This window comes from Microtus oregoni, unplaced genomic scaffold, assembly GCF_018167655.1.
Source record: "Microtus oregoni isolate MIOR12 unplaced genomic scaffold, Mior012 000047F_ref0000412, whole genome shotgun sequence".
NCBI lineage: Eukaryota > Metazoa > Chordata > Mammalia > Rodentia > Cricetidae > Microtus > Microtus oregoni.
The window spans coordinates 3,601,878-3,614,977 of record NW_024543221.1 but is presented as its reverse complement, the minus strand read 5'-3'; the positions used below and the strand labels follow the sequence as shown (position 1 = coordinate 3,614,977).

The following is a 13,100-nucleotide window of genomic DNA, read 5'->3' as shown; positions in this document are numbered from 1 at the left end:
CTGTGCCAGCAGGAAGTTCCTACAAGTGAACAGTATCTCAGCCTGAGGGCTGACTGAGACATCAGAAGACTGGTTTCTAAAAGCATGTAGGGCATAGGAAACTTAGATAATGCCTCTTAAAATGAAATTCTCATAACTTTGACTCATTGCTAGCAGGACTAGAATTGGGTGCTGTGGAATATTCCTTTATACTATAAATATATGTCGCTGTGATTGGTTTAATAAAGAAGCTGACTGGCCAATAGCTGGACAGCAAAGGTTATGTAGGAGAAGCAGACTAAGGACACTGGGAAAAAGAAGGGTGGGGTCAGGAATCACAAGGAGCAGAGGGAGCATGACATGCTGGAGGACGGGTAAAGCCATGAGCCACGTGGCAATACCTACATTAGTGAAAATGGGTTAATTTAAGTCATAAGAGCTAGTTAGTAATAAGTCTGAGCTATTGGTTGACCGTTTATAATTAATATTAAGTCTCTGCAGTTACTTGTGAGTGGGCTGGCAGGACAGAAAAGTCTACCTACAGGGTGAAGCCACTATGGAAATTAGGATGTGGTTTCTCAAAAAACTAAAAACAAACTAGGTATTATGGCATTTACCTAAGGCCCCAGCATTCGGTAGGGAAAGGCATAAGGGTCAGCCTAGGCTATATGACACCCTGTCTTAAATAAGACAACAAAAACCCATTTAAAAATAGAAGTACCAAAAAAAAAAAATAGAAGTACCAAATGACCTAACTATACGTCTCCTGGGTATATCCTTCAAGGACTCTAAGCTCTACCACAGGGATATTTTGCACACTCGTGCTTACTGCCACACTACTCACAACAGCTAAGAAATGGAACCAGCACCTCATTCCATCAACAGATGAATGGACGAGAAAAAATGTGGCACACACACCCAAAGGAATTTTTCAAAAAAGAATGAGAACATGACATTTGCAGAAAAGTGGATGAAACTAGAAAGTATGTTAAGTGAAAAAAGAAAATAAGTACTGCCTGTTTTCTCTCATACCAGGATCCTAGATTTCAATGTGGTGTAGGTGCACATATAGAATGTGAAGGCCAGCCGGGCGATGGTGGCGCACGCCTTTAATCCCAGCACTCAGGAGGCAGAGGCTGGTGGATCTCTGTGAGTTCGAGACCAGCCTGGTCTACAGAGCTAGTTCCAGGACAGGCTCCAAAGCCACAGAGAAACCCTGTCTCGAAAAACCAAAAAAAAAAAAAAAAAAAAAAAAGAATGTGAAGGCCAGGAGTTGACGCTGGGACTTTTCCTCAGAGGCTTTCCACTTATTTTTTAAGAGAGTTCTCTCATTGAACCTAAGCTCATTGGTTTGTCTAGACTAGATAGCCAGCAAGTCCCAGGGGATCCACCTGTTCCCATCTCCCCATTGCTGGGATTACAAGTGTGTGTGCTACCATGCTCAGCTTCTTATAGATGTTCTGGGGATTCCAACTCGGGTCCTCAGCATTTTACCCATGGGGCCAACATCTCAGTATTAATGCCTGTGTATGTGGTTGTGTGTGGTCCTGAAACTAGAAAAAGGTCTGTCTATGAGAGATGCTAAGGTGGTGGTAGGGATAACAGTATATACTTGACATGAGAGCAAGGGACCAATGGGAAAGAGGGAGGATACAGGGGAGGGGACTGGAAAAGAACGATCAATAAGAACAATGCATAAAAATGTCATAATGAAATCTATTTAATGTATGTTAATTTTTTATTTTTTTTGGTTCCCTGACCGGGAATCGAACCCGGGCCGCAGCGGTGAGAGCGCCGAATCCTAACCACTAGACTACCAGGGAAACGTTAATTTTTTAAATGAATGAAAAAATGTAGTCTTCATAAGTTCTACATACTAATGCTTATCAGTCCCCTCTCCTTAAAATGTAGCTTAAATTTTATTCTCAACCTTGCCAGTAACCACATATGGCTCCTGAGAAACTGTGAGTTCACACAGTTTGGTTGTTGGTTCACGGGATGTTGCCTATGCATGTCCAAACAATGGCAACACCAGTCACATGACACTACCAGATCAAAAGCAAGACATAAGTAGTACTGGATAATATGTGATGAGTGAGGTGGTGTGATACATGTCAAGTGGTATGAGTGACAGGATATTCAGGAACTGACATTTTCATTTTATTTAACTAAATTAAAATGGAAATCAATTCAGTAGCAGAAAGCGCCAAGTATATGTGGAACATTGAATTTGAACCTTTTACACCTGAAAATTATATGAATTTTCAAAATACAGATCAAGGGCTGGAGAGATGTCTCAGAGGTTAAGAGCACTGACTGCTCTCCCAGAGGTCCTAAGTTCAATTCCCAGCAACCACATAGTGGCTCACAACCATCTATTATGGGGTCTGATGTCTTCTTCTGGCACGTAAGCACACATGTAGATCGAGCACTCATACAGAAAATACATACATAAATAAAATTAAACAACAATAGCAACAAAAAAACCCAAAATGCAGATAAGCACTGGGCATGGAGGCATACACCTATAATTCCAACACCCAGGGAGTAGAGTCGGCACTAGGATCACAGCTTGAGGTCAGCGTCGGTAAAACAGTTCTCAAAAACAAGGCCAGTGAGATCGCTCAACGGGTCACAGCACTTGCTGCCAAGCTTAGGAGCAAGTACCCACACACTAAATAAATGTAAGTTTTTAAAAAGCTTATTATTAAGCTTGGTGGTTGTCTTAGTATGGTTTTTATGGCTGTGAAATGACACCATGACTATGGCAACTTTTATAAAGAAAACATTTAATTGGGGTGGCTTACAGTTCAGAGGTTCAGGCAATTATCATCATAGTGGGGAGCGTGGCAGCACACATGCAGACATGGTGCTGGAGCTGAGAGTTCTCACATCTAACGGGCAACAGGAAGTCGACTGCCTGTCACGATGAGCAAAACAGATCTCAAACCCACCCCCACAGTGACACACTTCCTCTAATAAGGCCACACCTCCTAACAGTGCCACTCCCGTTGAGGCCATTTTTTTTTTCAACTCACCACAGAGGTGTACACCTGTAAACTCAGCACTAGAGGCTGAGGCACAAGGACTGCTGTGAGTTCGAGACTAACCTGGATTACAAGACTCTGTGTTTCACTCCAACACGTACCAGAAAAGGGAGGGGCTTTTCACAGTGCAGTCTCTAGAAACAATTATTACATGTGTGGCTTGTGCTGTATTTCATTGGACCATGCTGCTCTGTGACACGGCCTTGAGAGTGTCACAGTCACGGTTCATGGTGACTCATTCCATGCTAATTCATTCCTGATAATACAAACTATGCTACAGGCATTTCCTGGTGTGGACGATCATAATTAGTCTAACATGACAATGTAAATACTTATTGACAGAAACAGATGCTATACGCCTTTAAAACTAATTTCTACTACTTGTTTATTTGCAGAATGTCATCCTGAGAATTACGGTGTCTTCTTTTTGTTACTTCCTCATTCATTAAAGCTGTACATCAAAAACAAAACCAGAAACAGACTCACAGAGGATGCGTATACTGAAGAAATGGGGTACTCTGTTGGGCGAGGGCCTTGGGAATTTCCTGGAAAGCATAAAACAACCAACGTGGGAAACTAGAAAAGTAGCGGCTACTGCCACAGCCCTCTTAGAGGAATACTACCGTAAATCCATAGGCTCCATTCAGCTCTCTATACGCACTGTCTAGAGATGAATTCTGCATAGACCCAGAGTGTCCATTATGCGCCATGGTACACACTGTCTTTAAACCAACTAAGTCAAACCGCAGTGCAATTAAAGTGCAAAAGTGTAGCTAACAGAGATCTGCACCCTAACCTTCTACAGGAGAAACTATCTATAAAGAGTTGTCTTCAGTCTATCTTAACACCAACTTCCATTTATACTGCATCCTGCAAAACTTCAGTCATTTCTTTTTCCTGCTTCTTCATGTGGACAACTGGATGCCATTTCTAAAATCTCGTCTCTGTTTCATCCGTGTTTAACAGAGGAGGACGGGTGGACACCGTTCACTGCAACAGCATACGCTTCTCTGCCTAAGGCCTTGGGTGTGTTTGCTCTCCAGCACCCTGCACCCAAAAGGAGATGACGACATTTCTTTTTAATCTGTAGGAATCGCACAAATGTTACCAATCTTTTATGACTTTGTACTGTTTAGAGACTCTTACATTTTAAAACTTTTTGTTTGTCAGGGCCCAGAGAAATCCAGGCCACGGCTCACTGGGTACCTGTGGCTCCTCCCAGCTCTTCTCACTCCACCCCCTACGGTTGAGCTTCCCTTCCCTCCCCAGGCTTCTCATTCCTATATAACTCTGCCATTTTGGCTACTTGCCCTCCTGGTTCTTCTCTTGGTTCCCAGCTCTCCGTCTCCTCTTCCCCTCTCCTCTTTCTCCTAGCTCTCCCCTGTCCCACCTCTCTCACGGCCTTATCTGCTGGTCAAATTCAGTCTGGACCCTTCCCAATGCCTCCTGCTAAATTCTCCCTCACATCCACTATAAAACCTTCTCAGCCACCTAGGAATGGTCAGTACTCATTTCCTCCATTGTTGTTACTAAGTTTGCCTAACACAGATACCACAATGGACCTATGGAAGAACAACAGCTGACTTAGAGACTTCAGAACCGTGGCTCTAAAGGGCTCTGATGTCATCTCATTCCTTCAAGGATACAACACTGAGCCTAAGGAGAACAACAGCTGACTTAGACTTCAGAAATACGGCCCTCCGGAGCTCTGATGTTAACTCATTCCTTCAGGTCTAAGATTCCTAACTTTGTTTTAATTTTGTTCACAAAAATCACTGTCATTTCTCTTTTTCTTCTACTGGCCTAAACCAAGTATCACTGTCTAACCAAATATCTGCTTTCAAAGAGCTGCTCACGGGCAAGTTTGCACACTAACTTCTGGCATCCTATTGTCTGCCTTATCTTGAAAAACAATGACACAATGTTGGCCTTGGAATGGGAACACCTAGATCCTGGTCCAAATCCAGGAGGACGCCTACTGTGAACTGTGAACACAATCCAGGTGTTACACCTAGTGCTCTTAGTACCCAAAAGCTCATATCCAGCCAGCATTAAAGACTATGAGGGCACAAACAAAACAAAGTAAGTCTCCACGTGGCAGCTGAACTCTGATCCCGGAAGTTGAGCGCTCTGACTGAGCTCCCAGTTAATAACGCACTCAACTGTAACCGACTCTTAAGAACAAGCCATACTTACTGTGAGGATGAGATAGGCCAACCCTTAACAGCTCACACTGCACTCTAAAACTGAATGAGGTTTCTGCTTCAATAGGAAATAAATTATAAGCTTTACCTACAAGCTCTGCCCTAAACTTCCTTCTCCCATACAAATCTTTGAGAAGATTTGGTGAAGGGCAGGCACGCTCCCTAGGCGCCAGAGGCTACTTGTGCGAGACAGTAGTAACGTGCAAAGATTTTAAGTCTACTGGATTTTTAAAGCTTTTCGAATTTTATTTTTTCCTCATTACATTTAGTGTGTGTGTGAAGGGGTCAGCAGCTGTGGAGGTCAGAGACGGCTTGAGAACGTCAGTTCAGTTCTCCCCTTTCACCACGTGGGTCCCCAGGAGGGACTTCGATGTTCAGATTTAGTGGCACATGCCTTTACCTGATCTTGTCACACAAAGGAAAAGAAATAAGAGCCAGGTATGACACACTCAGGAAGAATTCAAAGCCAGCCTGGGCTTCAGGGCAGGTGAGGGAAAATAAGAACAGAAGCCAATGGCATGAAAGATTTCAGTCAGAAAACACGGGCAGAGCATAATGCCAAAGAGAGCAGTGAATGGAAGATCCAGAGCCACAGAACAGTCACGACAACATAGGGGAGACATCAATTATTAATGAAGGGATTGACATTCATGAGGAGTCAGCATCCCAGGGTGACATCCATTTCTGGACCTCCACAGCCTTTTACTAAGAAACAGATGAAATCCCATCTGTTCACCATGCCACCTGGCAAGAAACAGCACCAGCCAGATGTACCCGTCCCTGCCTTCTCTAAGATGGCCACGAGGATCCCGATCTTTCCTTCTTGTCCATCTCTGCTCTGGCCAGAGAATGCTAACGTGGCAGAGACAGAGACAATGTGTGAACGTTGCATTACCTGCAGCTGAGGTGGGCGTTTCTTCCACAGCACTTGTACCAATACCCTAGGGAGAGAAGCAAGAGAAGGGACAACCCAGCAAGCTACAAAGGTGAGCAAGCAGGGGGTGCACAGCATTAACTGCTGCCCTGCGGAGCAGGATGCCTAGGGGGAAGGAGCAGGTTGTGAGACTCTAAACTGATACAGGCCTACAGCATGAAAAGGAATTCATTAGCACTATTTTTATTTATATGTACTTATGCATCTGTGTGAATGTGTGCTACATGTGTGCAGGAAGCAGAAAAGGGTGTCGTATTCCCTGGAGCTGGAATTATGGGTGGTTGTGAGCCACCCTATGTGGGTGCGGGGAACCAAACTCATGTCCTCTGAAGAGCAGGAAGTGCTCTTGGCCACTGCGACAGCCCCATGAAAAGGTGCAGGGATTTCAGGTGTGCTCCCCATTCTTAGAGTAAACCCACCTCCTAAAATTTCATTCATATAAAGTGTATGTTAAAATACTATGGAACTAAACACCGCTTCTTTCTTTTCTTCCTTCCTTCCTTCCTTCCTTCCTTCCTTTCTTTTTGGCATAGTTGGGGGTAGAACCTAGGGCCTCACAGACATTAGGTCAGCAGTTGTAATGGTTAGTTTGATACAAAAAGACAGTCTCAACGAAGGATTGTTTAATTGTCTTGACTGCTGTAATGAATGTGGAAAGACCCATTCTAAATGCCAGTTGCATCATTGCACGGATGGGGCCCTGGGCCATGTAAGAGTAGAGCTGGGCATGCATGCAATTACTCTCGAGACAGGGTTCCTCTGTGTAGCCTTGGCTGGCCTCGAACTCACAGAGACCTACCCGGCTCTGCCTCCTAAGTGCTGAGATTAAAGGCATGTGCCACCACTACCTGGCTCTCTCTCAACTCTTGACTGTGGCTGTGACTAGTGACTTCAGTTCTTGTCTTGACTTCTGTAAAATGATAGACTGTAACCTGGAATTATAAGCCAAATAAGCCATTTGTCCTCTTAGTGCTTTTTGTCAGTGTGTTTTAGCACATCAACAGAAAGAGATGGTCCCCTTCCACATGTATACACCATATACACACAAATGGTAATAGCACATGTATATACCATATATACACAAATGGTAATATCACATGTACACACTATATACAACACAAACGGTAATATCACATGTATATACCACATACACATAAATGGTAATATCACATGTATATACCATATATATATATATATACAAATGGTAATAACACATAATTTAAAGTTACTTCTTTTAGGTATTTTATCATGGCAGCAAGGAAGTAAACAACACATATGTCAAGAATGAAATCTACCCTAGAGGTCTGAGCTGGATTTAACCTGAAAGTCTCCTTCCTTTCTGAGCACTAATTGTCATGGTACCAGAAGACCCCATGCAAGCTTCCAAGGGAGGGAAACAACCAATAGTCCTACCCAGCTACGAAGCCTTGGAACCACAATAATGACCAGCATGGCACGATAACCCTAGGGATCAACAGTGGCATGCATACCTTGTTGGTAACCGACAGTGATTTCATCAGTCTTATGGCCTGTTCAACAAGAGGAAAACCATGTTTGCTACTGAAAACCTAGCCAAGTACCTAGGGTCAGTGAAGTCATGGATCTTGGAGGAAAACCTACATTAACTACTTTACTAACCCAGCATTATCCCTAACTATATTCTAAATATTTATCCTTATACCCACAGACAAATGTAGCTCTCAGCCCTCATCAAAGAAATTTTCTCTTTGCAACAGAGATCATTACAGAAAACCAAAACCAATGAAAATGCAGAGACGAAAGACTATGCAGTGTCCAGTCCCAAAGGACACATCTACTAGACACTTCTGCATCCACAGCTTGGGGAACATTACAGAAGAGGGACTGGAAGGATGGTAAGATCAAGAGGAACATAAGCCTGCTATAAGATTGCGTCTCCTAGTGAAAGACCCCCCGAGTGGGGAGACTCTCGCTCAACTCTCGGGATAACATGACCCCCCCAGGAACTCACGAGAGATCATCCTTGCTGCAATCACATGAGGTTTATTGACAGGACAGGAACCAGTGCACTGGGGCCGAAACTCATTTTCCATGCAGAGGTAGAGTTCGACCCCGAGTAGCTGGGAGAAGGGGTATTTAAGGGAAGAAACCATAACCCAATAACCCAAAGGGCGTCATTGGAAAATTCCGAAAATACTAGTGATAATCACAAGGGGGTAACTCCCTGTTTCTCAAGGTTATTCTCAAGATTATAATCTAACTTTATGGTCAGCTAGTTCCTGGAACAGAGTCACTGAACCGGCTAACCTAGATTTTTGGTTCTTTTCTCCCTGCTAGATTTTTTTGGCTCTACTCTTTCTGCTAGAGGGGTCTGAATTTATCCGGTCTTTCACTAGAAACATGATAGAGGCTATACCCATGAAGACTCATCCGCATGCCTGCCTAAACAAGACCTGAATGGACATGCTAACACATTAGGGGGAAAGCTCACAGGACTTCAACACTAGACAAGGAGCCACGGGCAACCTGGCAACGCTGAGAGCAGGAGAAATGGTCTTCCCAAGGAAGACACTCCCAGTTGGTTAACCAATGCCAGGTGGTCAGCTCTGAGATCATGAGAGGGGTTGGAGGAAAAAAGGGAAGGGGCATGATATAAGTTTAAAAAATATAAATTTTTGGGCTGGAGAGATGGCTCAGTGGTTAAGAGCATTGCCTGCTCTTCCAAAGGACCCGAGTTCGATTCCCAGCAACCACATGGTGGCTCACAACCATCTGTAATGAGGTCTGGTGTCCTCTTCTGTCCTACAGACATATATGCAAACAGAATAGTACGTCCATAATAAATAAATAAATAAATAAATAAATAAATAAAAAGAAAAAATATATAAATTTTTGCTGGGTGGTGGTGGTGCACGCCTTTAAAACCAGCACTCGGGAGGCAGAGGCAGGCAGATCTCTGTGAGTTCGAGGTCAGCCTGGTCTATAAGAGCTAGCTCCAGGACAGGCTCCAAATCTAGAGAAAACCCTGTCTCGAAAAACCTATATGTTTATATATATTTTAAAATTATTCTGAAATAGAAATTTTGTGTTATTAGCAGCGAACCAAATTATTTGGTTTAATTTGCTTTATCAGTGGTAAATGTATACAAAGAATGATTTACACTTGGAAATAGATGTTCATGATTTAGTCTCATGGTTTCTTAATTTCTAGGCTATTCTTGTTATACTGTTCCGGGGTATAACTTTGTAAAGGGAGGTTATATTGTGGCAGTTGTCTTTGATGAATATCATAGTACATGATAATCATTACAAAATAAATCATATATCAGAAACCTATGACTCATTATAATGATTACATATGCAAATACACTATTAAAAAAGAATGAAATAGACTGGGCAGTGGTGGCGCACGCCTTTAATCCCGGCACTCAGGAGGCAGAGGCAGGCAGATTTCTGTAAATTAGAAGTCAACCTGGTCTACAGAGGCAGTGCCAGGACAGGCTCCAAAGCTACACAGAGAAACCCTGCCTCAAAAAACCAAAAAAGAATGAAATCTTCATATAGGCCTCAACAATAGCACAAGGTTATTTTCAAAAATTAAAGGGAAGCATCAGGGAAAACAGAGAACTGGCAATGTTATCTCTCACTTAAATTTGGCGCAGTTTATAACCATTCTCAAGAAGGTTAAGTCCTAGTTAGACATGGTGGCACACATCTTTAATTCCAGCACTTGGGAGGCAGAGGCAGGTGAATCTCTGTGAGTTCGAGGCCAGCCTGGTCTACAGAGTGAGTTCCTGGACAGCCAAGGCTACACAGAAAAAAAACGCTGTCTCATCTCCCTCCAATAAAGAATAAATAAGAATGTGAGTCAGAAGTCAAACATGCTGTTGCAGATCTTTAATCCCAGTGCATGGGAGGCAGAGGCAGGTGGCTAGGCACCTAGTCTACATAACAAGTTCCAGGCCAGTCAGGGCTAGCTATAGAGAGAGACTCTCTCAAAAACAAGGGGAGGGGAGAGAGAAACACTCACTCCATAATCCACAGATCCTGGGAGAGGCATTTCAAAGCAAGAAACCAGTACTAGAGAGAAGATGGGTCAGTAGGAGGCCTCTTGTCACCTACAGGAGCCCTGGCCTGCCAGCTGTGAAGTCTTAAGTCACAGGAGCTCAGATCTCTGAGTCTCTGTTTCTTTGTTAGGAGAACGGAATCAGGTAACACATGGGAAATGGATAAGGCAGCCCATAAAGACAAAAGATTAATCACACCCTTGTAAGCAGGCCTGGCTGTCAGGGCATTTATAAAATTCTGCTTTCCTGGAAAGGCCCAATGCCTGACCAAAGACATTTCCTGCTGTGCATTCTAAGCAGCAGTTCACTCGTATTCACACACTCAAGACTCCAATCCTAAAAATACCAAGTATTTCTGTGAATCTCTCCCCCATTCTCATTGCTTTCCTTTACCATCTCCTGTTACATTCTCTTATCCTAAGATCTCCATTGCTTAACAGGTCTTTTGTAATTTCTCCTTATAGCTTTGCTGAAATCTTTTTTTTCCTTAAAAAAAAAGATTATGTATATAGATATTTTGTGTTTCTGTGCACCATTTGTGTTCCTCTTGCCCAAGGAGGCCAGGAAAGGGCAGTTGTGAGTTGCCATGTGGATGCTGGGAATTAAACCCAAGTCCTCTGGAAGAGCATGAAATGCTCTTAACCACTGAGCTTTCTCTCCAACCCCCCTGAATATGCCATTCCCTGCCCCAATAGGCTCACTTTTAAGTTGCTTTTGCCAGCTCTTGCTCTGTACTTTTTTTGGAGGGGGCGGGGTTTCTCTTTGGCTTTGGAGCCTATCCTGGAACTTGCTCTGTAGACCAGGCTGGCCTTGAACTCACAGAGATCTGCCTGCCTCTGCCTCCTGAGTGCTGGGATTAAAGGCATGTGCCACCACTACTGCCTGGCGCTCTGTACTTTCTTATTGTGAGCCCCTCTATAGCGTGTAGCGCTACCTGTGGGACCTTGCACAGGCTGATTAAGGACCACTCTTTCTGAGTGCTTTGCTCTTACAAGGCATCCCACCTTGTTACCAGCCAGGACTACTTTGTATCTGGCTCAGAATGGAGCCACGGTAACAAGTGGTTACAAGAGCTCAGGGCATCTGTCTTCAAAAGGAAAGCTCTCTGCCCCTTCTAAGGGTTGGTTCCTACACTGCCACCCATCTCATCACTTTCAAAAACAGAGATGCCCTAGTGCTGTGTGACATATTCCGTTCCAATGCTCTACTTGGGTTCCTTGCTTCAGATACAGGGAGTCCTTTTCACTCCACAGGCCAGTTAAACTCAGCCCACTGGATAAATACCCCACATGCTAGTCTCTGAAATAGCTGTCGAAACATGTAACAGTTGTTGAACATTTAATGAGTGTTCGGGATAGGCTAACATTCTGGGCATGTTTTACTCCATTTGCATAGGAACTCTATTATCTTTCCCATCTTAGAGATAAGGAAACAGACCAAAAAAAAAAGTAATCTGCTCAGGCTTATCTAGCAAGCAAGCAAGTAAACCTCAGATCTGGGATCGACCCAGATGTAAGTATTGACCCCTGTAAATGGCCACTCCTTCTGAGTTCTTGTGCTCCATCCATATCAGCAACGAGAAATGGATGCAGAATGAACACACTTTCTCTTTTAGTGAGAAACCCTGAGACCAGTTACTTTATTTGGGGGGAAGGGATGGGAAAGGGTGTGTGTGTGTAAGTGCACACAAGCATGCACACCATGGTATGTGTATGGGTGAGGTCAGAGGTCAACCGTGGGTGTCAGTCTTTACCTTCTATCTTGAGACAGGGCCTCTTGTCCTCCACTGGAATCGCCAAACTCCCTGAGCTTTCAGGATTTCTCCCTGTTTCCTCCTATGTCTCTGCAGAAGTTCTGGGGTTATGGCTGTGTACTGTCTGGCTTCATGTCCTCCCATTTCACGGCAGACATTCTGGGACTACAGATATGCATCACCATGTCTGGCTTCATGTAGGTTCTTGGGATCACATCTCAGGTCCTTACACTTGTGTGACAAGTCCTTTACCACTGAGCCAACTTCCCAGACACCCCAGTAGATTTTTTTTTCAACCAGCAGAAACATGACAGTCTTAGTTATATTATACTGCATTACAGTATTAAAATATCTGATTGGCCATTTGTGAAATTGTTAATTTTCTACTGTAATTCAGAAGATGCTTGGCATTTTCAAGATACATTACACATTCCTATTTAATTTAAAACAGGATTCCTCTTTGAGAACTCACAGCGAAGGGTAACCACAATATCAGAATGGAGAGAATAACACCCAAAATTTTTACGGTGCTTACTCGGTACAATGCTCATCGTAAATCATTTATTTTCACAGTAATCCAAGTAGGTAACTGTTATGAATATGTCCATGCCCTAGATGAGGAAACTGAGGCAGTAACAGGTTAGGTTACTCGTTCATGGCCACGTTGGTCTGAGAATCAGGACTTAAACACAGCAGAGAGCTCCACAACCTGTAATCCAGTCTCTGAATGCAAAGACTCCATAACCAACGTAGACTGTGAGCCATATGTCGAAGGTTCCAGAACCAACAAGGTAGACTGTGAGCCATATGTTGAAGGTTCCAGAACCAACAAGGTAGACTGTGAGCTATGATTAAGAGTTTGGGCAAGTTAGGGGAAGCAGGAAGGGAAACTGACAATATAGACCCTAGCAAAGTCTGGCCATAACATGAGACGCAGCTGATACTGAGTCCCCATGGAAGTATCTCCAGATAGCTATTTGTAAACGGAATGAGCAGTGTATTGCAGGCTGCAGGCTGCAGTACCTCACTTTTGCTCCTTTCTTGCTGTAGGGTTTCTTTCAAGTTCTTTCATGCATGTGTGGCTATTGTTGCCTAACTGGAACTGAAGCTTTTATGACAACAGAAGCATGTCTTTTG

The 13,100-nt window shown here is 43.6% G+C and overlaps 1 protein-coding gene and 1 non-coding gene across 3 annotated transcripts in view; both read right to left on the bottom strand.

Moving 5' to 3' along the window:
• Window positions 1–13,100, bottom strand: part of Cnst (consortin, connexin sorting protein) — an 82,812-nt gene that overhangs the window by 53,686 nt on the left and 16,026 nt on the right. The window lies entirely within an intron of this gene.
• Trnae-cuc lies at window positions 1,731–1,802 on the bottom strand. The gene has a single exon. It is a non-coding gene; the product is annotated as a tRNA-Glu (tRNA).